This window comes from Pleurodeles waltl, chromosome 2_2 (assembly GCF_031143425.1).
Source record: "Pleurodeles waltl isolate 20211129_DDA chromosome 2_2, aPleWal1.hap1.20221129, whole genome shotgun sequence".
NCBI lineage: Eukaryota > Metazoa > Chordata > Amphibia > Caudata > Salamandridae > Pleurodeles > Pleurodeles waltl.
This window is the reverse complement of record NC_090439.1, coordinates 1,085,484,267-1,085,509,322: the sequence shown is the minus strand read 5'-3', so window position 1 is coordinate 1,085,509,322 and position 25,056 is coordinate 1,085,484,267. Positions and strand designations below refer to the sequence as shown.

Below are 25,056 nucleotides of genomic sequence, written 5' to 3'. Positions count from 1 at the left end.
TCCTGTAACTTTCTCGCTAGGGGTGTCCCAATCTTATTCCCCTGGCCATAAGTAGTTGTTTAAGGCATAATAAAGTGATCTCTGCCCTGCTAACATAGATATAATTAAAATTCCCATGGATAGTGTTAATCTGATGATTAAAGGAAGGCATTTCTTTATGGGCTTGTTCGGCTAAATTGAGTTCTGCCTCTAGTTTCTGTTCATGTGCTTTTTGTGGAGTAAAAGTCGTCATTAGGGAGATGCATTTTCCCTTCACCACCAACTTGAAGACCTTCCATGTTGTGGCATGGTTGGTGTCTTGTGGGTCATTTAACTGGAAATAGTCCCTAATCGTCCTAACTATTTTGTCTCGGAAAAAGGCAATCCTGTGTGAGAGGGTTCGGAAAGAGCCATCTACGAAAATGACGTTTCAGGGCTTGCTAGTTTAAGGTAATCTCTTCTGGGACATAATCTGAGAGGGTAATTGAATGTATAGTAGTGCTCATTATAGTTTGTTGCATCAATTGGTTGATGATTACATGGTCTAACCTACAGTATGTACGGTGAGAGTGGGGGAAAAAAGGTATAGCCACGAGTAGAGGGGTGTGTTATTCTCCATGTGTATAGTATAAACCCAGGTGTTGAAGTACTTGTTTTGCCTTTGTAGTGAAGGTACCGGTGTTTAACTTATGGAAATGAGTGCTACCAAGGTAGGAGTCTCAAATGAGGTTAAAGTCTACCATCGGTGTTATAGCTCCTTCTGCAGATCCGCCCAGTAGTAAAAGGGCAGAGACTACAAAATCTACCTGGCTTGAATTTGGGGCATATATCGTGGCTATCGTGCACTTGTGCCCTCTGATGTCACCCATGACCATTAGTAACCTCTCCTCTTTATCTTATTTCGAGCCTGTGATTTGGAATTTTACTGAGGAATGAAATAGGAGAGCCACTCCATTGTGTTTGGTACTGGCCGATGTAAATGAGTGGATATGACCTATGTTGCAGTCTACAATCCTTGTTGCGTTTGAGGAGAGGTTCTTGTAGGGCTGTTATATTAAGTCTATGGTGCAGGATGTATTTCCAGATTTTGTGGTTCTTGGCTGGGCAGTTAACTCCCTTAACGTTCCATGAAAGTGTTTAAAACCATGGGCGTGGTAAACTTAGGTCAGAATCTTTGTGTCCCTCACCCTGGTAATCTAGTTGAGGATAGAGCACCCTCGCCACCCTCCGCCCCTCTTCAACTCATTGGCTCTCCTCCACCCTCATCTCCCTCGACTCCTGGCATGTACGAAATAAAGAGCTAATAAACAGATCAACCTGGGGAGTCGGAGCTCTCCATAACTACAAAAACAAAGAACATACTTAATATTGGCAGACGTTTTGGGTACAAGCTCGCTGTTGCGATCAGCAGGATCAGTTATTAAGGCATACAAGTCAGATTTGGATCAGATTTAGGAGTGCCAGGTCAGCCTTAGCCTCATTCAGTTAGGGGCTGGTTATGAATTTTGTGTCTGAGCTGCGACAGTCCCCAGTCTGTTCTCAAGGCCCCCAACGTGAATGAGCTTTTGGCCGCCGCTCGTTGAGATATCTTCCAGGCTCCCAGTCGTCGGAGTCTGCCATGGAAAAAATAGATACATTGGTGAAACAAAACTTATTTGCTGGTACGTCTCCCTTTGTGCGGAGTTGCCCATGCACCTTTGGTGTGTCTTTACAGGAGTTGGCGAGGTACCCTCTTCCATCCCCATTTGCTACTAGCTCGGCCATGATCCTTCAATGTCAGAACCAGCAGGGAGGCCGCTGCTTCAAGGTCCGAGAAATGATGCAGTTTATTATGAAATTCGAAGGCTATACCGAATGGGTATGTCCATCGATATCTGTTATCTGTGCGCAATTTATCAGTCACCGGTTTAAATTTTAAACGTCATGCCAGGTTTGCCAGAGCAATATCTTGAAAAAGAGAGCACATTTGTACCGTTACCAAGTCCATTTTTCTGGCTGCTTAAAGTATCAGTTCTTTGGTCCTGAATGAGTGCACTTTAGCAAGGATAACCCTTGGGCGTTTCCCTTCACCAAGTGTTGATGGGCCCACTCTGTGTACTCTTTCCAGCTGCACCTCTGGGTGGTGTTCTCATAGGAGCTCTGAAAGCATACCCACCACCAAAGATTCTAAATCAGGACCCAGACTCCCTCTCCTTCAGACCCCAGATCCTTATATTGTTGCAGTGGGAGCGACTTTTCTAAATCTTAACACTTCAATATTGACGCTTGTAGCTGGACCTATAGGTGCTGTGTTGTTTTCGATTGGGTTCATTCTCTGGTCCAGTTCCTGGTATTTAGTCTCCAGTTCAAGAGTTCGGGCCCTGGCTGAATCTAAGTTGGTTTGCAAGTAAGCGAGCCTGGAACTTACATTTGCTTCAAGGGCATCCAGGGAGGTGGTCAAGCCATCTTTCAATTTCTCACTAAGTTCTTTCTTAAAGTCTCGGGGGGAGGAGAGGAGCGCATCCTTTGTCAGGGACATTATTACGCCATGGTTGAAGTCTTTACTCTGGCATCTGTTTTCCGTAGGGGCAAAGAAGCTGGACACTCTTAGTCTGTGCTTTTTCAGTGGTATGGAGACTATTAGGAAGCAGGTCAATAAGTGCCTCTAGATACTTCTAGCTGGAGGCGCCCAGAGAGAGAGACAGTTGGCGGGCCAGGGCTGTTTATGCTGCTTCACTGTACAGCTTGGTGACATCTCCCAGCAAATTGACAGCCCGTGCTGGGTCTCGGAATTACCATGGCATAGTGACTCTTCAGCTCTCCTTCCTATCTGGCGGGGACTTGTTGTCTCTGGCTCTGTGAAACCTCACTGTGTCTCTGTGCGGGATTTCTTGGGGGACCCCCGCCATGCTGCAGGAGATTGCGTGTCATAATCCGGAGCTGGTATTGATTTAAATTGACATGTGTTGAGGTGGAGTCAGAAGGCGGCCTACGTTGTGCACCCTCGTTGAGGAGTACGTGGAAATATTGAGACCCGGTGTAGGCATCAGGAAGCTTGATGCGCAGTCCCGGACTATCACTTGGCTGGTGAAATGTAAGAGTGAGGTGAGAACCATAAGCACTCACCTCACCCTTTTAAAATGCCCAGGCAGTCCCTCCGGCCTCGGGCGCTTCTTGTTGTGGGAGCGTTTAGTCTATGCCAGCCGCCATCTGTAAGTCAGGGAGCCTAGTAGGTGTCTCTCCACTTCGGTTCCCCCACTGGGTGCTTAAACTGTCCCCTGACTCCGCCGATGCTCTTAAGGCCACTCCCACCCTTACTGCTGCCTCAGATACTTGTATGGTCCATCTCGACTTCGGTCTCTGCCTTGTTGGCTCTCCATGTCTAGCGGGTTCTCAGGCCGTCTTGGGAAATAATTCAGTCCAGGGCACAATTCAGTGATGCATCTGCATCTCCATCGCCATGAATGCCCCTCATCGTTCCTGGCACTCGGAGACCAATTTCGGATTTTACATGGCCGTCATTCCCTGGGCCTGCGAGTCGCCTAGCGGAGCATCTGTGGATCACATAGACGCAGCCATGACTGTTGGCCACACCCCTAATTATGGATTTTAAAGAATAAAATTACTTCCATTTTGGAACCTACGGGGTCAGTTAACCTCTTGTCTCGTTACTTATATGTATAAGGGGAAAGTTACAATTCTGTAACCTTCACTCCTTAGCTGCTGAACCTATTGTCTCTTTTCCCTTGCTGAGCCCTTTTTAGATGTCTGAGGTGGTTCTTACTTAAGCCTTCATATAATGTTTGCCACAGTAGCTAGCTCAGCCAAATTTACATTTCCCCTCCCATTCTGTGTCCCCACATGTTGGGGAATCCAAAGGTTCCCACAGTTTTGGATTCCCCCAGAGGGAACTAAGAAATCGGCCAAAATATAGCACAACTCTTGGAACAATGAAAAAAATGGCTATACATGAAAAAAAAAAAAATTCTTCAAAAATTGCATCACCAAAAGGTCTGTTGTGCTAAGACCACCACCTCCCCAGCTTTCAGGAACCAGCAGAGATGTAACAAAAAAAACAAAAACAAAAAACGTTTTTATCTCAGTTTTTGCTTTTTTCTAAGTGACAGTCAATTTTTTCCTATTTTTTTGTGTTTTCTGCCTACTTGCGGTTTGTAGTGGAAACAAGTCAAGTCCACGGGTGAACCTGAAAACCTATAAATTTTTTAATTCAGCAAGGGACTTTCATGAATATTGGTCTTGGTTTTTGCAAATAAACTAATCATTGACATCAAGAGAATAGTGAAAATAAGCAGGAAATAATGCTGTGCCACTTGTATGGTACGACATTCTAGGTAAAATAATGTAGTGTGATTCATGCAAGCCACACCAACCCATATTCTCCTGGATCTTCGGTTTCGTTAGTTACCAGGATTGTAGGATTTCCTTGTTGTTAGCTGACCCAGAGACTGAAAAGTGCGGACATTGACCATGGCCAGTGAGAGCAAATTGGGATTTACCTCCTCTTTGCTGGTCTGTATGTAAAAACTGTGTTCAGCAAAATCCAAATTTCCTGTTGCTTGCCATGGAATGTGGATCCATTGGGCTCCAGCAGGGCAGAAAGGCTGTTGTGGCTTTAATTCTGGAAGTGTGGGCTGATGTCAGGATAGGCCAGTTGCCTCGCAGTTTTTTTGTTTTGTTTAAATATTCATGGCATCCAGTGGGCTTTCGGGTCTCCTCCAAACTCCGTAGGGTAGGTAGAGAGTAAATCCTTCACTCTTCCCCTTGGGGGTGTAGAAAGACTTTTGGAACTTTAATGGAAGGTAGAGGCACATGGCCTAATGCGGGCTGACTCCCACTCCTTTGTTTATTTTTTAAAAACACCCACAGGTATAGATGCCTTGCAAATGAGACATTGTCACTTTTCCAGCTGTGCCTCCTCAGTGCCCATTGGTGTTTTGGAGGCAGAGTTATGTCCCCCGACCATTGATCAAAATAAAAACAATCTGAGCCTTCCCTACTTTCCTGACTGTTTCTTAAATTGAAAATTCTTCTTGTGCTTGGCCCATGAAGGATTTTCTTTCTTATTGTTCTTGATGAACTGGTCACGTAAACCACACTACAAAAGTAGTGTGCATGATGTAAACGATTTGCCAAGTACATCCAAGAGGTTAATTCAGCTATCAGCAAAATAATTTATATGCAAATGTTTGTCATCCAGTGTCACTTCAGGTTGTGAGCAAATTAGGCTTTGAAACAGTATGGCACACATTTTTTGTGAATCTTAGATCTGTTCCCCTGAAACCTTATAATTTACGCTTAGAAATGGTCAGTCACTCTGGCCTATTCTAATACTACACTAGAAGGCAAGTTTTTCACTTTATATCTCTAGCCCTCACACACAGATACAGTGAAAAGAACACTCTGACCCTTTTATGTGTACTGTGCCTCTGTTAGCAATTGGGTTCTAATGTACAGTATACAAGCACCATAAAATATAGGTTTTCATAGACCAGTTACACATAGCACACACTGGTGAATGTTGGGGATTAAAGATGTGAACGTTTGAAGACTTCAGGGCATCTCTTTCACAATCTGATTGGTCTGGGACAGAGCCTGACACATGGTATGCTAAACTTTTAGTCTTCACTTGACAAATATAGACGTGGAGGTATGAAATGTAGTTCCATCCACGTTTCAGATGCACCACTTAGAGGTCTGTATGGGTAGGCGAGAATTAGTCATATGTCTGGCTAGTCTCTGAAAGTCTGTCCATTCTGACTCGGAGTGGATATGCTGATGTCTGTAGGAGGCAACCAGGTAAAGTGTCCATTCAGTCAGATGTCATGCCAGTGCCTCTAAAATGTTACAGGTACTCGAGATGGTCAATGACCTGCCAGCTTGAAGCGTCAAAATGACCAATACAGATGGGGTCCAATCGGTTTAGAGTAATACATGGCACTTCAGGATTGAAGGCTAAACAGTATAGTCGAACATTGCCAGTTCTTATTGAAGGTTTAAGGGCTGGACTGGTTAGTCACATGTCACAGCAATGCTTGTGTGGGGTTAAGAGCTGGGCGCAGTTGATCACATGCTGAGCCGGTGCTTCCAGAAGGCTGGAAGAACTAGGCTATGTCAGTTATGGATCTAATCAGTACCTACAGGAGTTGTAAGCTGCTTCGGAGCTGGTTATGTCATGTTGGTGCCCAGAGGTAACCAGTAGAACAGGGATCAGCCATTCACTTGTCAACTCGATGTTTCCTTAAGGCTGCCAATGTTGGGACGTAGGCACATAGACAGTCCTGAATGACAGACAGTAGGACTTAGGTGGATTTTGTAATTAGTTGGATTCATATCTTTATAAGGGGAGGATGGAGGGGGGTGTCTAAAGCCCAATTAGTCAAAAGTTGGGATCTGGTGGCAGTTTATTCAGTCACATACTATCCTGGTTGTAGGAAAGTGGAATATTATGCGGTATGGCTGGGTAGCCTTATATTGTAATATTTTCACAATATCCCCAAAATAATCCTTGGATTCACACTAATGAATCCTTTGATAAGTCCTGGTAGAGTAGCAGAGAGCAGTCATGCTTTACGAGAGGAACATGTGTTAAATATTTCAGTGTATCAACACGGACGATAAGTAATTGACACGATTCGATAGAAATCTGACACCAATATGTAAAAATGAAGTGTATTTTTATCCTAATTTAGACGCCAAAATGAATGGAATGGTGTACATATCAACAAAGTTATAGATTTTATAAGTAATATTAGATCAGAACAAAATAATACATGAAAAATGTCAAATTGCGGTCAATTAGAAAAACCACTAGGGACAATCAACACTGAGGTAGAGGTACATGGAACCCTTGCAGGGGTGAGGTGGTACGGGCCCTAGGACCAAGCCTCGACAGTTAGTTCAGTTTTACTTTACCTGAAGAGTCTGAGTGCAGAGTTGTCCTGGGTGTTTGTGGTGCTGAATGGGTGCCACGGGTGGTGCTGCATTTACCACTTACACGGTGCTGCATGAAGCAATATATAAACACAAAGCAGAGGCCAGGTTGCTGAGATCAGATTTAAGTTGCACTGTGTTCCCTGTAGTTGCAGCGTTGATTGGGGGGTTGGTTATCAAGGCTGGTGACCAACAAGCCTTGGCAGCGGTAAGCAGCACAAAAAGCTTCTGGAATTTCACTGGGTCTGAAGGAGTGACATAGGGGACAGACACTTTGGAGCAGACGAGACTGGACCACCTAGATTTGGGCGCTCCCATGAAAGGCCTTATGGCCAGCAATTCTTTGGATCCAGTGACTATTTTTACCTGCAGTTTGCAGGGGACTAGTGCCACTAGTCCTCAGGGAGACTGAGGGTGCTTCTGGCTTCCTCAGTGGTCCCCCTCTTTGGGAATGCCGAGTTTGAGCCAATGACGTGGGTTGTTCATGCAGTTCCACAAGGACTGAGTATCCCTCTTTTGTTTTGGTGCTGCAGGCAAAGGCCTGTTGTCGGCAACACAGGTCTCCTCTTGGTCCTTCCTTGAAGTAAGTTGTTCAGATCTGAGGTTCTGGTGTCAGGAGTGTCCATTAAATTCTTTATTTAGAGAAGGTCAGGTGTGGAGGCTAGTAGCCAGTAGGCAGCTAGTTCCTGCAGCTAATCTGCCCCTGAGGTGACCACATCCGGTGGGGTGCGTCACTTTTTCTAACCAGAACCCTGTATTCTGCCACTCCTAAAGATGCCAGGAAACCAAATTTAGTGTACAGAAAGGGCTGCTCGCCCTGGAGGTGTGGTCAGCCTTCTGGGGTGGTGTACTCCACCTTGCATAGCTAATTTCCCACCTGTCCTCTCAGAGCAGGTGTGCCTGGGGCAAGGAGAGGGCTGTTTCCTCCCCTGGGAGTCAGCCCTGATGCATATCAGAGGCGATAAAGCCTTTAAAGCGCATCACCTTGATGTGCCCATTCACTAGCCGGCCTGGGAGGAGGGAGGTGTAACCAATCCTTTTTTCCTGACTCTTGGGAGTGCTGACACTGCCTGGCAGGAGGTCCGAATCCTGTCTTGACTGCAGCAGGTGCAGGAAAGCTCAAGCTTGTCAGCCAGTGTGCAGTGAAGCTGGAAAAACCGGGTGGGCAACGTGAAAGGGCTCCAGCTGAGTGCATGCCACATCACCGAAGGGCATGAGATTTATGTCAGGGGTGAGAAGGCATGTTGTTAGATGCCAAACATTATTTTATTTGTAGTACCATAAAGGAGCGGGCAATCTCAAAGGTGTCCGGTTGGCAACTCATGTTCCTATGGACTGCTATTACTTCTAGTAGTTTCCAATGGCGGATTCCGCTATAGGGACATATAGGCTTGCACTTATGTTCACACATTTATTATAGTGCACCCTGCCTCCTGGGTCAAGGAGGCCTACCTTAGGGGTGTCTGACATATAGTATAGGTAGTTCATTTGACTGCCACACATGGTGAGAGCACAGTTGATTTCAAGCAGTTTGCATTGCTCCTGTAGTCTGCTGTCAGTAGTTTGTTCATGGTGGCACAAAACCATGCTGCAGCCCTGGGGCCCTCTTCGTCACCTATGCCCTGGGTACCCCTGGTACCATATACTAGGGACTTATAAGGGGGTAAAGTATTTGCATATTTGGGATTACCAATTCGAACATAACTGTTTCAGGAGAGAGCACAGGCACTGATGTCTAGAGAGCAGAGTCCTAACCATCATCATTTGGGTCAAAAAGGTGGTGGTTTACCAAACAAAAAGGGACACTTTCCTACAATGATAGTCCTAGAGGGCCAGTATGGCTGCAGTGTGGCCAATCACTCCAAGCTGGTATCTCTGAAAGGAGGTTCAGCTTGGGCATATGTTGGATAAATGCCTCAGAGTGGACAGTGGAAGTGTCGGAGTACGAGGTTGCAGCCTCAGCATCACTGAGAGCATGTGAAAAAGGGTTAATGGATAGTTAATCATAATGCTCTGATGCCCATTCAGTCTGCATGCCAGTGTATCAATAAACTTTTATGCAACTCATGGGTCTTCTGTAGTTTTCTAGCTTGAAGGTAACTGCATGTACCGCTGCTTTTAGATCATGAAGCTGTGGTTAGTCCTGAAAAGTGTTCAGCCACCCTATGGTTTCTTGAGGTTCTGTCAGTAGTGATTTATTGGTTTATGTAATTCGTGGTCTTCTTTCCATATGTATTGTCAAAACATAGTATTTGACACATGTGGGCCTTCAGTGTATTCTCTCTTCTATGGCAGTACCAGTCAGGCAGTGCAATGTATGTTTCAAATGTTTTGTTTAATGTATCTCTACAGCCTGCTTCGCTAAATTGCAAGTCATTGCGTCCTCTTTCTATCTGGATTTCATTCCATCTGTAGCAGCTTGTCCTGGTATGTAGAGCAAGTGGCCTGGTCCTTGACTGCTCCGCCTTCAATATACGCACTCTCATCCGAGCAAAGTTAATACTAATGAGAAATGTGGTACATGCTCCCCCTCTGGGCCTGCTGTTGGAATTTCGAAAACTTTTCATAATCATGTCTGAAGCCAACTCAGTGCATGCTGAAGAAGACTGAACCTCAGACTCTCACCCCAGAGCTTCATTTTTTTACCCAAGCCGGAATCCCCAAGTCTCCGACTAGTAAACCTCTGCACAAGTTATCCAGCGTTTCAATTTGATTTTTAAGTGTCAATTGAGCTTCTATACACCTTGGAATCAAGCAGTTTTGTTCCTCGAACTTTCGTTCTAGTTTCTCATCTGTTTTATCAGTGTAACTTTCCAGCTTTTGCTCCTTTTTTCCCTTCAAGATCTGCTCCACTGTCAAAATTCTGTGGGATAATTTCCTGTTTTCTTTTCACCTCTTAGACGATAGCTCTGATGATGCCAGTTTCCTCTTTCCTTTGCTGTGTAGTGTTTTAGTGGAATGTAACAGGATTTGCTCTCCTGGCATCATCACCGGCTGGTCTTAAAAGGCAGTGGCCAGCAATTGGAAAAAGTTTTTTTTTTTTTTTTTTTTTGCCGCTTGATCTGCTCTCTTCTCTTAGGCTGTAGGTTATCCACAGACGGTCTTCAGCCCATTCAGGCTGCCAGCCCAGTGGAAGTGCTTGAGGCCGCTGTTACAGCCCTTGTGACAACCACTTGCTAATCATGAAGATGCAGCAGTTACTCCCTAGCTCATCACCTCCCTCTCCAGCCTCCACCAGCCCCAGATTTGATTCCTTGCAGGTCCGGCAAGCCCACAAGGCTTCTAAGCACTGTGCTCCTGTCTCCAATATAAAGTGGCTCATGTTCCCCTAGCCGGTCTACCTCTAACCTAGGAATCGGTGTCCTTGCAGTCACCATGTTGGATGGTCATTGCCCACGCTATGGTGTCACTCAGCAGTTCTACAGAGGAGCTGATAGCAGACTCTCCTTTCGGGCTTCGTCTGCAGCCAGACTTCAGGTTGTTGAAGCAGAGGGTGCTCCACAACCTCTCCCTCAGATCCTGCTGATTGTGGCAGTGGCAGCTACCTCTATCCCCAGGAGTGGTCACTAAAGAGAGTAAATGGAGATATTGGAACTCAGGAGCTGAAAAGAGAATTGCCACCTTGGGATGCGACCAGCCTTTCTCCCGTCTATTTTACTTCAATAGGAACCTAGTTGATGCTCCTCTCTCTCACTTCTGTACACAGTGAACTTGTTTGCACTCTACTTAAGGGCTGAGTTGAGATTATGAACCAGCTATGTATTTGCTAGTTGGAGTGGGAATTACCGGTTTAAGTTTAAAGCCCACCTCTGCCCTTCTAGGTCTATAGGCTGAGCATGTGCTGCGGAGACTTGTTAATCCCCAGTTTTAAATCTCTATAAGGTCCTGTCAGCCTTTCACACTTTTAATATTGTTAACATTAGTTCCCTTGAGTTTTTTTCTTTTTCCCTAATATCTTCACTTTAATTCTTTGAATATTTACATGCTTCTTAGATTCAATGCAGAGAATGGAAACAATGAAAAATTAATAATTGTTTCATATTATGGACAGTGGAAGAGAGTGTAGAGGTCTCAGAAAAGACAGACTGTTCTATTCCTCATGTGCCATTGTTTTATCTTGTCTGTTCCTCTACATATTGCGATTGGTTGTCCAGTTTTCCATGTGATTGGCAGAATATGAGTAGAATAATTGTAGGTCTATCTTAACTGACTAACTGAATATATTACACCTAGGTTGCCAACGAAGAAGCCATCATAAAACCGGCCTGAAGAACCTGTGCACAACATAATCAACTTTCTGTTTTATGGTAAGTTTCACTGACCTTTACTTGCTCCCAAGTTTGTCCGCTTGCTTCATGTTGGTGTGCTGTTCTTGCTAGTAAAAGTGTTACAGGGGCCATCAGTGCAGCTTGGTAGACTTTCTAGAAAGCCTTTGCACTCTTTGGTTTTCTGTTGCGTGCCTTTGGAAATGGGTCTTCATGCTGGAGGTTGGAATTGCCTGGTGGTCAAAGTGGTTCCTGAAATCATATGCACCCTTTCATCAAGATTAACTTCTGTTGAAGAAAAGCTCTGCTTAATTGCGCAGCAGCTTAAATGTAATTTATTTGCCAGCACTTGTAATTCCTTTACCAAAACTTTCCCTTATCGTTTTAGTGGTAACGTTGTCACTAATGCTTCTATACAGACGTGCTTCGTAATTTTACACCCCACTGAATATTCCGTCCAGTAACTCAATCTGGTTAGTGTACAACTCCTGCACAGTTTGTAAATCATTCTTATGATGACCCCGGGCCCACCCTAAATTGACCAGCCGCAGCTGATTCAACCACTTCTCCATCACCCATTATTGCTAAGAAAGTCTATTTGCCTCCACAAGCTGCTGCTTAAGTTGTGTTTCTTAAAAATGTTCTGACCCCATCCTGTTCCCAGTCTGAGAATTATGAGCAGCTGAAAAACAAAACCATGCATTGGTTTCACACACATTTTTGAAGAATCCTTCATTTAACTTTGTTACTTTGGTAAGATGCATAGGCTGGATCATAATCAACTTTAGAGATAAGATTTTGCTGAGCAGCTTGTTTTTCCTCAAATCCTCTGACCAGGTTTTGAAATCAAGGATTTGTTTTTGTTGTTTTTACCAACCTGACATAATGCATGGTGCTCATACCCATCACCCCTTTAAAGTTTGTTTTCCCAGCACACTTAATGTTCCAACAGAGAATCATTACTCCCCTCTTTTTTTGGTTGCTATTGATTGACAACTAAGGAGCCATCCTTGTGGACAGTGATTGCCTTATTTATTTGTAGTTATTTTTTTATGGATTAAGGATCAGGGTATGACTTCTAGCATACCTAATTTAGGCAGTGATCTATGAGAAGTTGCTCTGTTACAGGCTTTTGGTATTTCATCCTGCAATGTAGAAGGGATTACCTTCCCTTTGCACAGTGGTTACAATTAATTCATTAACATCACATGCTTATTTCAAGAAACCTGGGGAACTGATGTTTTTCATGAAGTGCATGCTTCCTTTGCTGTTCCCCAAAACCTTCCAGCTTGGGTAGAGACAGAGGTGGACTGGTTTTCTGGCTCTCCATTGCTCTACACTGCGTTGTCAAGGAACAAGATATTCATTGGGGAAATGTGCTACCTGTTTCTTTCTTTCAGCCAGCAGGACACTATTTTCTTGGTAATTTTTGTAATGATAATTTTAATAGTAAGGATTGTTCTGACATGACCAACCTTTCTGATTGCTATTAAAACTATCTTCTTTCTCCCATTGGATCTCCTCCTGCCATGGATGCTTTTGTTATCCTTGCAGGTGATTTTAATTTACAGTTGAGCACCCTTTTCCCTGACTGTGATTTTGATATATGTTAGAAATTGGGTCTCTAGTTCACATTCAGTATGCACTCTGTCCAAGCAGGGACCCTCACTCCGTCAGGGCAATGTAGATACACACTTGGATAACCCCTGCTCACCCACTTGGTAGCTTGGCACAAGCCGTCAGGTTTATCCCAAAGACAATGTGTAAAATATTTGTACCAATACACACAGTAATACAGTGAAAACACTGCAAAATGGACACCACACTGGTTTACTAAAATAGCAAATATTTATCTAAATCAAACAAGACAAAAACACCTAAAATCCAACATACACAAGTAAAGTTATGAATTTTCAAAATAATAGAATCTCACTCCCTAGAAAACAATGGAAACATTGTTATTACACAAAGTACCTAGTTTGTGTCAAAAATGAAGCCGCACGAGTGAGTATGGGTTGGAAAATTCAGCGATGCATCAAGTCCTTACTTGCAAGTGAAGGCTGTGTGTTGTTTCTTCTCTGGTTGGGTAGACAATGCGTAAATTTTCTCTCCCGCAAGAGAACGATGTGTCGATTTCCATACGTGCCACCTCAGGTCCGTGGAGGTTTATGTTTACTTTGACGCCCAGAGATGATGTGTGCTAAATCCGGCCGCACAGTGATGGAAAACCGCGCTGCGTGGGCCTTACGTTGATTTTAGCAGTCGCAAGAGGGTGCTAGATTGTTTCTCCAGCTGTGATGCAGGTGATGTCGATTTCCCAGCTGAGATGCGGGTGGTGAGTCGATTTCAGGCGGGTGGTGCATTGTTTTTACAGCTGCATTGCAGGTGGTGATTCGTAATATTCCCCGCACGGCTTACTGTGCGTGGATTTCAGTTTTCGTTCTACCAGCTTCACCTTTCAAGGGCACAGGGACTCGATAGGGCACCACTTGGCATGGTAGGAGTGACAGCAGAGACTCCAGGTGCTGGCAGAGGAAGTCTTTGATGGCCCTGAGACTCCAGAAATATTCTACACAGTCCAGTCTTTGTCCTCTTTCAGGCAGAAGCAGCAACTGCAGGCCAACCCAGCAAAGCACAGTCACAGGCAAAAGGGCAGTAATCCTCCTCCAGCTCTTTATCTCTTCTCCTTGGCAGAGGTTCCTCTTGGTTCCAGAAGTAATGTGAAAATCTGGGGTTTTGGGTCCACTAGTTACACCCCTTTCTGCCTTTGAAGTAGGCAAACTTCAAAGGAAAGTCTCTGTTGTTCACAAGGTACTGCCTTGCCCACGCCTGCCTCCAGACTCACAGCAGGGGGTTGGAGACTGCATTGTGTGAGGGCAGGCATAGCCCATTCAGGTGTAAGTGTCAGCTCTTCCCTCTACTCTAGCCCAAATGACCCATCAGGATATGCAGGCTACACCCCAGCTCCCTTTGTGTCACTGTCTAGTGGGGATTCATAAACAGCCCAACTGTCAGTTTGACTCAGACAGGGAATACACAAGCAGACTGATTCACAGAATGGTTTAAGCAAGAAAATGCCCACCTTCTAAAAGTGGTATTTTCAAACTGACAATCTAAAAAACAACTTTACCAAAAGATGTTTTGAAATTGTGAGTTCAGAGACCCCATACTCCATATCTCAATCTGCTCTGAAAGGGAAACTGCACTTAAAAGATATTTAAAGGCAGCCCCCATGTTAACCTATGAGAGAGAGAGGCCTTGCAACAGTGAAAACCTAATTTGGCAGTATTTCACTGCCTGGACATGTGCAACACATCAGTACATGTCCTACCTTTAACGCACACTGCACCCGGTCCATGGGGCTACCTAGGGCCTACTTTAGGGGTGCCTTACATGTATAAAAAGGGAATGTTTTGGCCTTGCAAGTGGGTACACCTGCAAGGTCGAATTGGCAGTTTAAAACTGCAGACACTGCAGTGGCAGGTCTGAGCCACGTTTATAGGGCTCCTCATTTGGGTTGCACAACCAGTGCTGCAGACCCACTAGTAGCATTTGATTTACAGGCCGTGGGCACCTCTAGTGCACTTTACTAGGGTCTTACTAGTAAATCAAATACGCCAATCTGGGATAAACCAATCACCAATATATTTTACGCAGGGAGCATTTGCACTTTAATACTGGTTAGCAGTGGTAAAGTGCCCAGAGTCCTAAAGCCAACAAAAACTAGTCAGAAAAAATAGGAGGAAGGAGGCAAAAGGTTTGGGGATGGCCCTGCAAAAAGGGCCAGCTCCAACAATATATGATCACATTCTGTCCATAATTAAGTACAGGCAAGAGTCTTTTATGGAAGTACTTTATACTACTACTATACTCAACAGACTAGTTCTTCAGAATTTTGACGAGGTTTTACACTACCTGAAGCTCAACCCGATATAAGCACTATAGAAGAATTATAGTGTATCTCTAATTCATTTACTGCCTTCTTGGCCTTTAGCGAGGCTTGTCATCTATGTGACAAGATGCCCGTTTGAAGGCATGCTCTCACCTGCATCTTGTCCCTAAATGTGATATTAGAGATAAGGAGGAGATTAGCAAGCTAAGGCTAGATTATAAAATAGCTATCAAAAATATGTAAGATGATGATTGCAACAAGGTCTGGAAAGTTCTGTGGTTAGCCATTGCTGCTAATGTTCAGTGCTTATTCTGGCATGTTGTCAGCGACCCCTTTTTACAAGATGGCTTGGTTGTTCAGTGTGATTTCCACATCCCCTCGGCTGCTTGGGAAAAACACATTACCACTATCTGTGGTTCTTCTTCAATCTACTTAGATGACACACTACAATCTCCTGGTAAACACATGGTTGTTTTTGACTTGAATTTAGTAAAACAATCAAGGGTAGCCCCTCTGAGAAAGTCCCAGGCACAGATGGATTACCCCCTTGATCTCTTCCAGCCTAAATTACACCAGTTAAAATTCGATCATAACTAATGTTTTAAAGGCTGGTAATAACAGCACTATTCCCAATTCCTAATGGAATCCAGCATTGTTCCATTTTTTTTTTTTTTTTAAAGACAATTGTGGTGACCCATGTTATTGCCTGATTCCTCTAATCGATTCTTCACTAAAAGTGTTTGGTAGAATAATTCGGGAAATAATTATATCCCATATTTCAGCCAACAATTTCCTTGCTGAAACCCAATATGATTTTAGGTGCGCAGTTGAACAGTGCTTGAATCTTAACTTTATATCCACAGATATACAGTCTCTCTCCTGTAGCAGGACCCTCCATGTGGTCTTAATGTACCTTAGTACAGAAAAAAGTTATGGATGGATGTTTGAATTCATCTGAGCAACTAGTAAATACACATCCCAGTCCATCTCAGTTTGGACTCAGTCCGATGAAAATCAGTCTTGAACCTGCGCCGAAAGGAACGGTCCACACTGTGTCACCTCAGTTTGGACCCAATCATATGGAAGTTAGTCTTGATCCAATATGAAGAGTCCAGCAGAAGTGCTAGACCAGGTTCTGAATGTTCTTCTTTACAGATAGTAGAAAATCAGATCTGCTAGAAATTACTGTGTCTTCTGCAAGGTACCACAACTATGCATTTCACAGAGATCTTGGGCTGACCTTAAAAGACACACCTATCTCAGTTCCACTTATGTTGTGGACCTTTGTCTGATTGAACACTGCCACTATATTTAGCTGGAAAAGTATTTCTACTACATGATCATGGAGATGTTTTTAATGATACCTTTGTTTATGTTTTGAAGAAATCGTGTTAGTACCTGAACAGAATCAATTTATTTTTTAAACATGCGATCCTACTGTGAAAGAAATGTTTTAGATTTAAAGAGTATGCCTAGCATTCTGTATTAAGTAGAGAAACTGAGGAACTTAAGAAACTAATAGAAACGATTATTATATTAGACTGTGCAAAGTATGGAACCCTATTGATCACTTGTGAATTTCACCTGTGACAAATGGTTATTGCTAAAATAGTGATAGGGCACCATCTTCTTTCTTGAAGTGCTTAAATATTCCTGATGCTGTTAACCCCTCCCCTTGTGATAAGACCTCCCTACAAACACGTGTTTCTTTTTTTTTTTTTTGGTGTGGGGAGGGGGGGGGGGGAAGAGGATAGGGCAGTGGATGTTGAAACTTTTTTACTTGAATAAGATTTCTCCCAATTTAGGCCCATCCTTCCATTTGTACAACCATTAGATTCACCTTTTGCTTGTAATTCTGTGAGTCCTTCCTTAGCAGTTGGAGTATGTAATATAACTTATTTATCTACCAGTTTTGATGCATTTTAGGCACTTTTTAATGATGACCTTGTGGGCCTCTATGTGTTTTATATCCTAATTGGATTACTTTGTTTCTTTGTCCTAGGTGTCTTTTTAATTGCTAATGTATTGTACATTGTATTTTGTTATTTTTTTATGGTTGATAATTCTTCTAAAATAAAGTGATTTATTGATATAATTAAATCAATCTGCTGAAATATTACATATTGAATCACAAGGTGGTGGGTGTGATGTGAGGTTTTGCAGGCTACTTTCTGAACAACCAAATGACAGTTGGGAGCATGATGGCATTAGGTTTTATCCTCTTTCTGAAAGAGAGGCAGTGGGTTACATACTTGTGATAAAGGTGTTTGGTAAAAGTTACTTTTGTGTGTACGCAACCTCAGGTCACCAAATGTTATATCATCTCATCTCTAACTTAACATATTATGGCAATCCTGAAGTGCAGTGCAATAGAGCCACTTCACCTCTCGCTACGAGAGGATTGGTGAACTCAACCCCCATCCCGATCCCCAGCCACAGTCGCACAGCACCATGTGTGACATTCGGACCTCTCCTGCTGATACAGGTTACATATTGAGGAGACCCTACAGGACTGGTCTTGGTTGTCTTATCTAAAAGGAAGTGGAGGAAAGGTTATTGATAACCAAGAAAACTAGATCACTGAGAATCCCTGAGGAGGTACCACTCTGAAATTACAAAAGCACAGGCTGCTTATTACGAAACAAAGATCAACTGTGCTTCCAATGCACCCCTGCAAGCAATGTTGTGAACCCGCATCATTTAGCCCTGCTTTCGAGCCAACATAAATCCGCTGCAATGACCTTGCGAGATTCTGTTTAAAAAAAATTACTGACACTTATCTAGCATTTCACGAGTCAGACGGAGACATAAGCCCCAGTTTAATCAATAATAATCAGGAATTGGAGGAAAGCAGCCTTACCGACTTTGCTAGCCTGACTCCTGATAGCTTTGCACTTCTATTTAATAAAGTCAAATCGGGTTCCCCGCTCGAGCTGGCCCCACTGCACATTCTCTCTAAAGCGGCTAAACTTACCTTCCCAGTTATTCTAGAAATGGTCACTCTCTCCCTCGCAAAGGGAACAGTACCTCCCGCTTTGAAACATGCTATGGTCAAAGCCCTCTTAAAAAAACAAAAAAAAACAATGTCTATTCCCTTTTTCCTGGAGCTCTAGACCCGTCTCGTTACTCCCGGGTCTGAGCATAGTATTAGAGAAACATGTAAATCACCACCTTGCGGACTATTTTTTTTATAGAAACAATCAATGTCCTGCATCTCAGCCAGCCGGGGTTTCGCCCTAAACATAGCACAGAATCTGCCCTCTTGGGTAGGTACGACACCATCATACTCTTCGGCTTTAGCGCAGCATTTGATTCTGTGCACCATGACATCCTCATCAAAAGAACCAAGAGCAGGTGTAACAGGATTTGCATTGAAATTACTCATTTCTTTCCTGAAGGACAGGACCGTTCAAGTCTTTGATAGACCCTGTGCATCAGACATTTTCCCTTTGAAGTGTGTAGTACCTCAGGGTTATACATTAAGTTTGATGCTTTTTAATATATACATGAGTCAGTTGGCAGATATTGTACTGTCATACGGTATTTCCATTGTATCTTATGCCGATGACACCCAACTGGTATTCTCCCTTACTCCTTGACGTGACCCCAGACCCCCTCTTAGGGATCTTGTCTGGAGAGAGTAGCAAGTTGGATGGCCAAGTCCCGCCTCGAACTGAATGGGGATTACAGTGACCTCATGGTACTAGGGAAGAACATAAACCCCCACCTTGACCTAGGTTGACCAGATTGCCTGGGCACGCCCCCTGCCCCAAGATGGTTATTAAAAGTCTTGGGTTATGGCTGGATAAATAATTAGGTATGGAAGTCCAGGCAACTAAACTCTGCTAGTTGTTATGGCATGCTCAGAATGGTCTGGAAAATATTACACCTGCTCCCCCTCCTTTCTAGAAAGCTTGGGGGTCCAGCTATTAATTCTTTCCTGCTTAGACTATGTGTGAGAGACATCATTTCTCATGGTTAGTGCCCCACTTTTTGCCTGGAAAACGATGTGGTTTCAAACTGTAAGTGACCCGGGCCTCTGCTAAACAGGTTCCCAGGTCCAGATCTCTTGCCCCAAAACTGTACTGTGTTTGGCACCTTAGCCACCCTTGTAAGTCCCTCGTAAATGGGTACCTAAGGCCTGGGTACTGAAGAGGGTCCCCCAGAGCTGCAGCACCAATTGTGCCAATCTGAGAGACCCCCACACCAACCTCATGCAAACTTCTAATGCAAGTGCATGACCTGGTGAATTTAAAAGTTACAACCTCGGCATGGCACTCACCAAAATTGCCTTGTCCACTTCCACTGCTTTCACTATAGGTATGTCAGGCCTTACGGCCTTAAGGCAGGGTGCACTATTATGCATTTGTTTGCATGAGCAAATGTGCCCCTACTGTGTCTTTACAAAACCTAAAGGCATAGTAAGTGTACAGGGGAGCCATAGCAAGCACATGTGCTGGACACTAGTAGTTATGAGTGTCCCAGCTACACGATGGCTACTCTGAACCCTGTTTTATTTGCTATCAAACAACTCCGAATAATACACCCTTAGTGGTACTAGTGCTGGAGTTATTATACCATGTACCTAGGGGCCACCTTAGAGGTGCCCTTGCAAAACCTACACCACCCTGGCACCGTTGCTAGCTAGTCCAAACCAGCCTGCCACCACCAGACACGATTGTGGATCCCTAGGGTGAGAGCTCCTGCTCTCTGGTACCAGAAGACAAAGCCTTTCCTGGGTGGAGGTGTTGCACCTCCTCCCCCAGTAATGTGCCCTGCTCTGGCATGAATCTTCAAAGACCACCGCTCCATCCATTTGCTGCTAGCAGCAGATGGCCACCCCCTGTCCCAGATCCCACTTTTGGCTGGAGTAATGGCGGGAAAACACACAAAAGATAGGGGGAAATGGCCATCCTCAGTCTACACCACTCCTCAGATGTGACAGAAAAGGTGACCACCCCATTTCATTTTCTTCTGTCGTGGATGGCAGCAAGATAGCTAACCAAGGTTAGGGATATGACCCCTTTCCACAGGAAGTGGTCACATATTGTATGTAGCCACCCAAAGGTAATTAGCCCATTGGCCACTACCAGGAACCCCCCTCAAACGCCCACTAAATACAGTATTTAGTGGGCATAGCTAGACCTGGAAATCAGATTTCACAGACACAAGAAGGCCAGCGACAAAGAAGACCGAAGGCTCGAGAACAGAAGTCCTGCTGCCAGAATACAAAGGCTTCAGACCCTGCCCGCTGCACCCAGGACTCTATATTCGCCGCTGAGTGGTCGACTGGACATCGGACAGACTCTTAAGAAACCTCAGAGGACCGCCTAGCTTCTTAAAATCACCAAGAAGCTCCCTCTGAGTGAAGGCATCACTCCCTGCACCCTGCAGGTAAGAACCCAGTGACGTCCAGTTTACTGACCGGCCGCTGACCAATGAACCGGACACAGCAGTCCAACCAAATTCCACCTGATGGGCCCGGAGGACAAACCCTGCAATCTACCTCAAAACTAGAGTATTAAGTTATCTGTTTTTGCCACTGGATTCCAAGGTGTGGTTGCTTGGATTCTTTGCACAATGTCCATCGTATTTGTACACTATATAGAGAGCCAGTCTCATACAGACTATGGGGATTCACTATCCCTGGGAGCACTAAAAGATGTAATTTAAAAAACTGCAAGTGGTTCAGAACATTATCACACATGTTTTGCTTAATGTTCCCAGACGCAACTCTGCCAGGCAATCCCTGGGCCCCTCTTCATTGGCTACCTGTCGAGCAGAGGGTTACATTTATAGCCTTATGCATAGCACATAGGGCACTTCAAAATAAAGGCCCTTCAATTCTCCGACCTCTGATTCACCCTACGCGCCAAGCAGGACCCTTAGATCCACCAACTTCCTATTGGCTATGGTTTGATCTATTTGAAGAGCGAGAAGCGAAGGCTGTTCTTCAGCTACAGTGTGGCAAAGCTATGACACACCATGCCCCATACAATGTGACTCATCGTAAACTTCTAAAAACTTGGCTGCTCAACAAATAAATCCCTCTTAGAGAATGTTGTAGTATGTGTTGCGTATCCAGCGCTGGAATGCCTAAGGGTAGCCATGCACTTTATAAATATGCATAGAATATATATTTGAAAATCTGCCTCCCCACCCCAAGCCCTGCCTCGTCCTATGTCCGCAGGAATTCCCCCCCCCCCCTTTAAATTTGACATAAAATTGAAGGCTGTAAGCATAATGCCAGTACCCTGATCTTCCTATGTTATGTTCCGAGTTCTGATTATTAGCTCCATGTTTTATTGGTCATGTTGATATGCTTTACTGCTCCTGCGATAGAATATTATGGCATTAGGATACAAACAATATTCGCAGAAGTATTGCAAAATGATCAACTGTGTAGTACCACTTTTCTTAGAAAAGACAATGCAGGTGAAAGGAGGGTATGAGGCAGGACTTTCACAACATTTACCTAATACGTCATCAGTTGGGACAGAGAGGAGTTCTGGGCCTCTGATCTCCCAGTTGTAGTTAGAAGCACGAGTAGCAATCTTAAGGACTGTTCGCAAAGCCAGGTCTGTTCTGGGTCAAAACGTAGGTTAAGTTTTCCTAGAGTTTTTTTATACTTTTACTTCATTAACCATTCATTAGTTATAGAATTTGAACCTTGCTGTTTAATAGATGTGTTAGCTTTTCAATAGTTGTGCAGGGCATCTGAGTGTAAGCAAATGGACGGTGCTTTCAATGACTATAGTCTGGCTGCTTCTTTACTGCAATACCAGCTTGGCTTGTGATCTACCATGCATTCAGAAATGTTTAATCTGTTAAAAAAAAGCGAACTGTGGAGAGTGAGATCAACGTTTGGGAGTGTGTGATGATATCTCATGGTCTGCTGCTCCTCTCACCAGTAGTGTTTTCCAGTCCAACTTAAAACTAGTGTTTAATGGTATTAGCTAATGATTTGAGGGGTAGGCCCTATCCCATGGTGTGCCCCTCACTTAGGAGGTGCCTGTATGGATGACTCTATTTTCAAGTGTTATTGTTACTACTAAGTAGATCACTGTGTGCATACCAAAGGGCTGCTGCAAGCAGGGAGTTAACCATAAGAACTTGTGTGCACAGTTAATCTAGTGTTGATTTTAAAGAAAACCCTGCTCCATGATGTCAGCAGAAGCATGCTGGTCACCCAGGCATTGTGGCACAGTTGCAGGAGAATCTGGAGTTTGAGAGAGTGACGTGATATGGAACAGCAGCGGGCCGAGGCTTGGGGGAGAGGGGAAGGTAGACCTTAGTAAGCAGCATGGACACTATCAAAGATCCATTATTGAGAGAGGGCACAACTGGAGAGAAATCTAAGCCGTCTCCCATGAGCTACAGGAAGGGAAGATGGATAACTGGTCTTATGGGCCATCTGCAAGGGTCTTCTGGTAGACAACAATGTGGAGCGGGCAAGGGGGGACCAAGATGAGGTCAAAGGAAGGGCCACGTCAACTTAAAAGATCTGAGTGGGGAAGGATATCCGCTCGGAATGAAGAGGTCACAAGAATGGGTTCACATGGCCTAGCTGCACTGAGACTGTGTAAGCTGGGAGGATGGGGCAGTAAGGGGAACACTGGCCTCTCTCATGGAGACGATCTGCAAGTTTAGCTCAGAAAGTGCTCGGAAAGTGAACATGTTCTTGATTCAAGTTCTTAGTGGTGCACGCATCCACCTTGCATGGATAGCCTTAAATTTCATAGTTGTTTCGAACGTTTCCCAAATTGGGTTGCTGTATTGCATACTTCAGCTGCTTAGCATCTGATCTGCGTATGGTTTATTTTCCATTGAAAGGAGAGTGGCCAAGTAAATTTGTTTCCTTTTCTTCATCTGTTGACTTGAACATCTTACACACCAGTTCAAATGAAGCCAGCTGTGCTAGCACTTTCATATCTATAGCATAGCTCCCAGGCAGCTATTGGAAGATGTAAGCAGGGAGGAGAAGTGAGACGCTTGAGCTTGGATGGGGTTCCACGATGAGTTACTGAAAGCAGGATCTTGCTTTTAAACGCCCTGCCCTGTCTGATACTGCTAGATAGTGTGAAGTGCAACTGTCTTTGTTACGTCTGAGCTACACACAAGTTGTCTAAGGCTACACTGCTTCCTCAACATATTTACATTTGTAGCCATCAAGCCAGATTCTTTCATTTCCACTACCTGTTCCCTTTTTTACCGCATTCTATTGGTATCGCTGGGTTTTTGTGCAACATGTAACGTGCGATCTATGCTCTCTCACCTGCTCACCCCACTGGGTGGCTTGACCGTCGCTTCAGAGATAGTTTAGGGGAGGTGATGTAAAGTTTAAGCTCAGTTCTAAGCTAAACAGTTGATCCCGTCACAAATATCTCTTTAATGACCTTCTCAGAACAAACGAAGAGGATGTATTAGGAAGAACAGCGACAATTTAATGTTTCTAGTGATCAGGCTTTCCTGTAAATATCTTGGGAACAAGTTGTAATTTTCTTTTTCTCCAAAAACAAACTTAGTCTTAGTTGCACTGCAGTGACTTGAGCCCTTCCCTGAACTCTTTATTCAGCTGAAATTACGCGGATACCATAATAAAGTTTACATTGCCTTTTAATAGACAAGTGAATTATGAATAAGGTCCTCTGTCGTGTTTATGGGGAAAATGCTAATTTTCTGAAAAAGAAAATACAGCTTTGTTTACCAACCAAAGGGTTAGTCTTCCTCAGAAAATGTGGTTACTGGTTCATATTTCTGTAAGTTATGGAACTCAGTACTTCAGTGATCTGAAAGGCACGCCCAATCTGCTCACCTTTCATCAGTGAAAACATGACTGTTCACCATTTCTCTTTAGAAAGACATCCTTTCTGTGAGACAGGCAAGAGATCCTAAAGTCACAGTCATAGTCAACTATTTCAAACATAAACCTTTGGATACAAAGTTCCAGCCTTGCTCGTCTTTAAATTCACTCTCTAGTGCTCATCCCGATTGCTAGTTTTGCCAGCCACCTTTTACTGATGGATCTTAGAACAAGAACCGATAGTTCTTAAAACAAAAATAGCCACTTCTGGGGAGCACTCCTTTTCCATAGCAGCAGAAAAACTTTGGGACTCTTTGATTTTTAATCTTTGCTCAGACAAATATGATCCTCTTAAAGTGACCTTGCCTTTCTAATAAGCAAGTCTTGCTCTCACCCCCTTTTTGTCAGGTTTTATCCTTGTTATCTGTTCCTCCAGCGTCAGGAAGCTGTGCGCTTGTGAGTAGTGGAATGCATAACATGACTACATGACTGATGCTCTAACAACACGGGAGAGAAAGAGAGAGTTGGACTCTTGTTTGACCCCTTTGCCTAGTGACCCACGCCCCGGGTGGCTGCAATCGGGGACACCTCACCCATTGTGCTTGTTGAAGTATTATAGAATTTAAATTGTGCATAATAAGATCAGTATGGAAACAGTTGGTTTCTGGGTCACAGTTAAGAATTAAAAAGTGTGCAAAATCTGACGTTATCAAACGTTTGGAAACTTACTCCCTCTAGAACTATGGTACTTCAAAGTGCGCTAATAACTTGAAATGTATGTATAACTCTGGTAATATGAAACATTTTTAAGTGTGCTAACTGTAAAATCATGGAAACCTTGCAGCAATAGTTGGATCAATCAGGAGAATAGAAAAAGGAAAGGTGTGTTAGCAGAGCATCATATAAAGCAGTCAGGATTGGGTATACAACATGTTCCCATGACTAGACAAAACACAGGAATGAAACTGGCACCTCCACTAGTGTGCTAGCGGGGGTTAATGGCATTTGCAATATGTGATAAATGGAACAATATGGAATTATTGGGGGTAGGAACTTCATATAAAATGTTCTATAACTTGTACTTAGTTTTGATCAATGTTCCGGGAATAATGCGTGATAAAATGGACCAGTGCTGCTGAAGTTACCAATGATTTCTTAGATAAAAACACCCACAAATAATTGAAAAT

The 25,056-nt window shown here is 43.9% G+C and overlaps 1 protein-coding gene across 2 annotated transcripts in view; it reads left to right on the top strand.

The window, feature by feature from the left end:
- TSNARE1 (t-SNARE domain containing 1) overlaps positions 1-25,056 on the top strand; it is a 738,845-nt gene that overhangs the window by 8,515 nt on the left and 705,274 nt on the right. For both annotated transcript variants that reach the window (XM_069220840.1, XM_069220841.1), the window contains exon 2: positions 11,143-11,216. The gene's annotated coding sequence lies outside the window, so the exon portion shown is untranslated. The remainder of the gene's footprint in view (positions 1-11,142; positions 11,217-25,056) is intronic.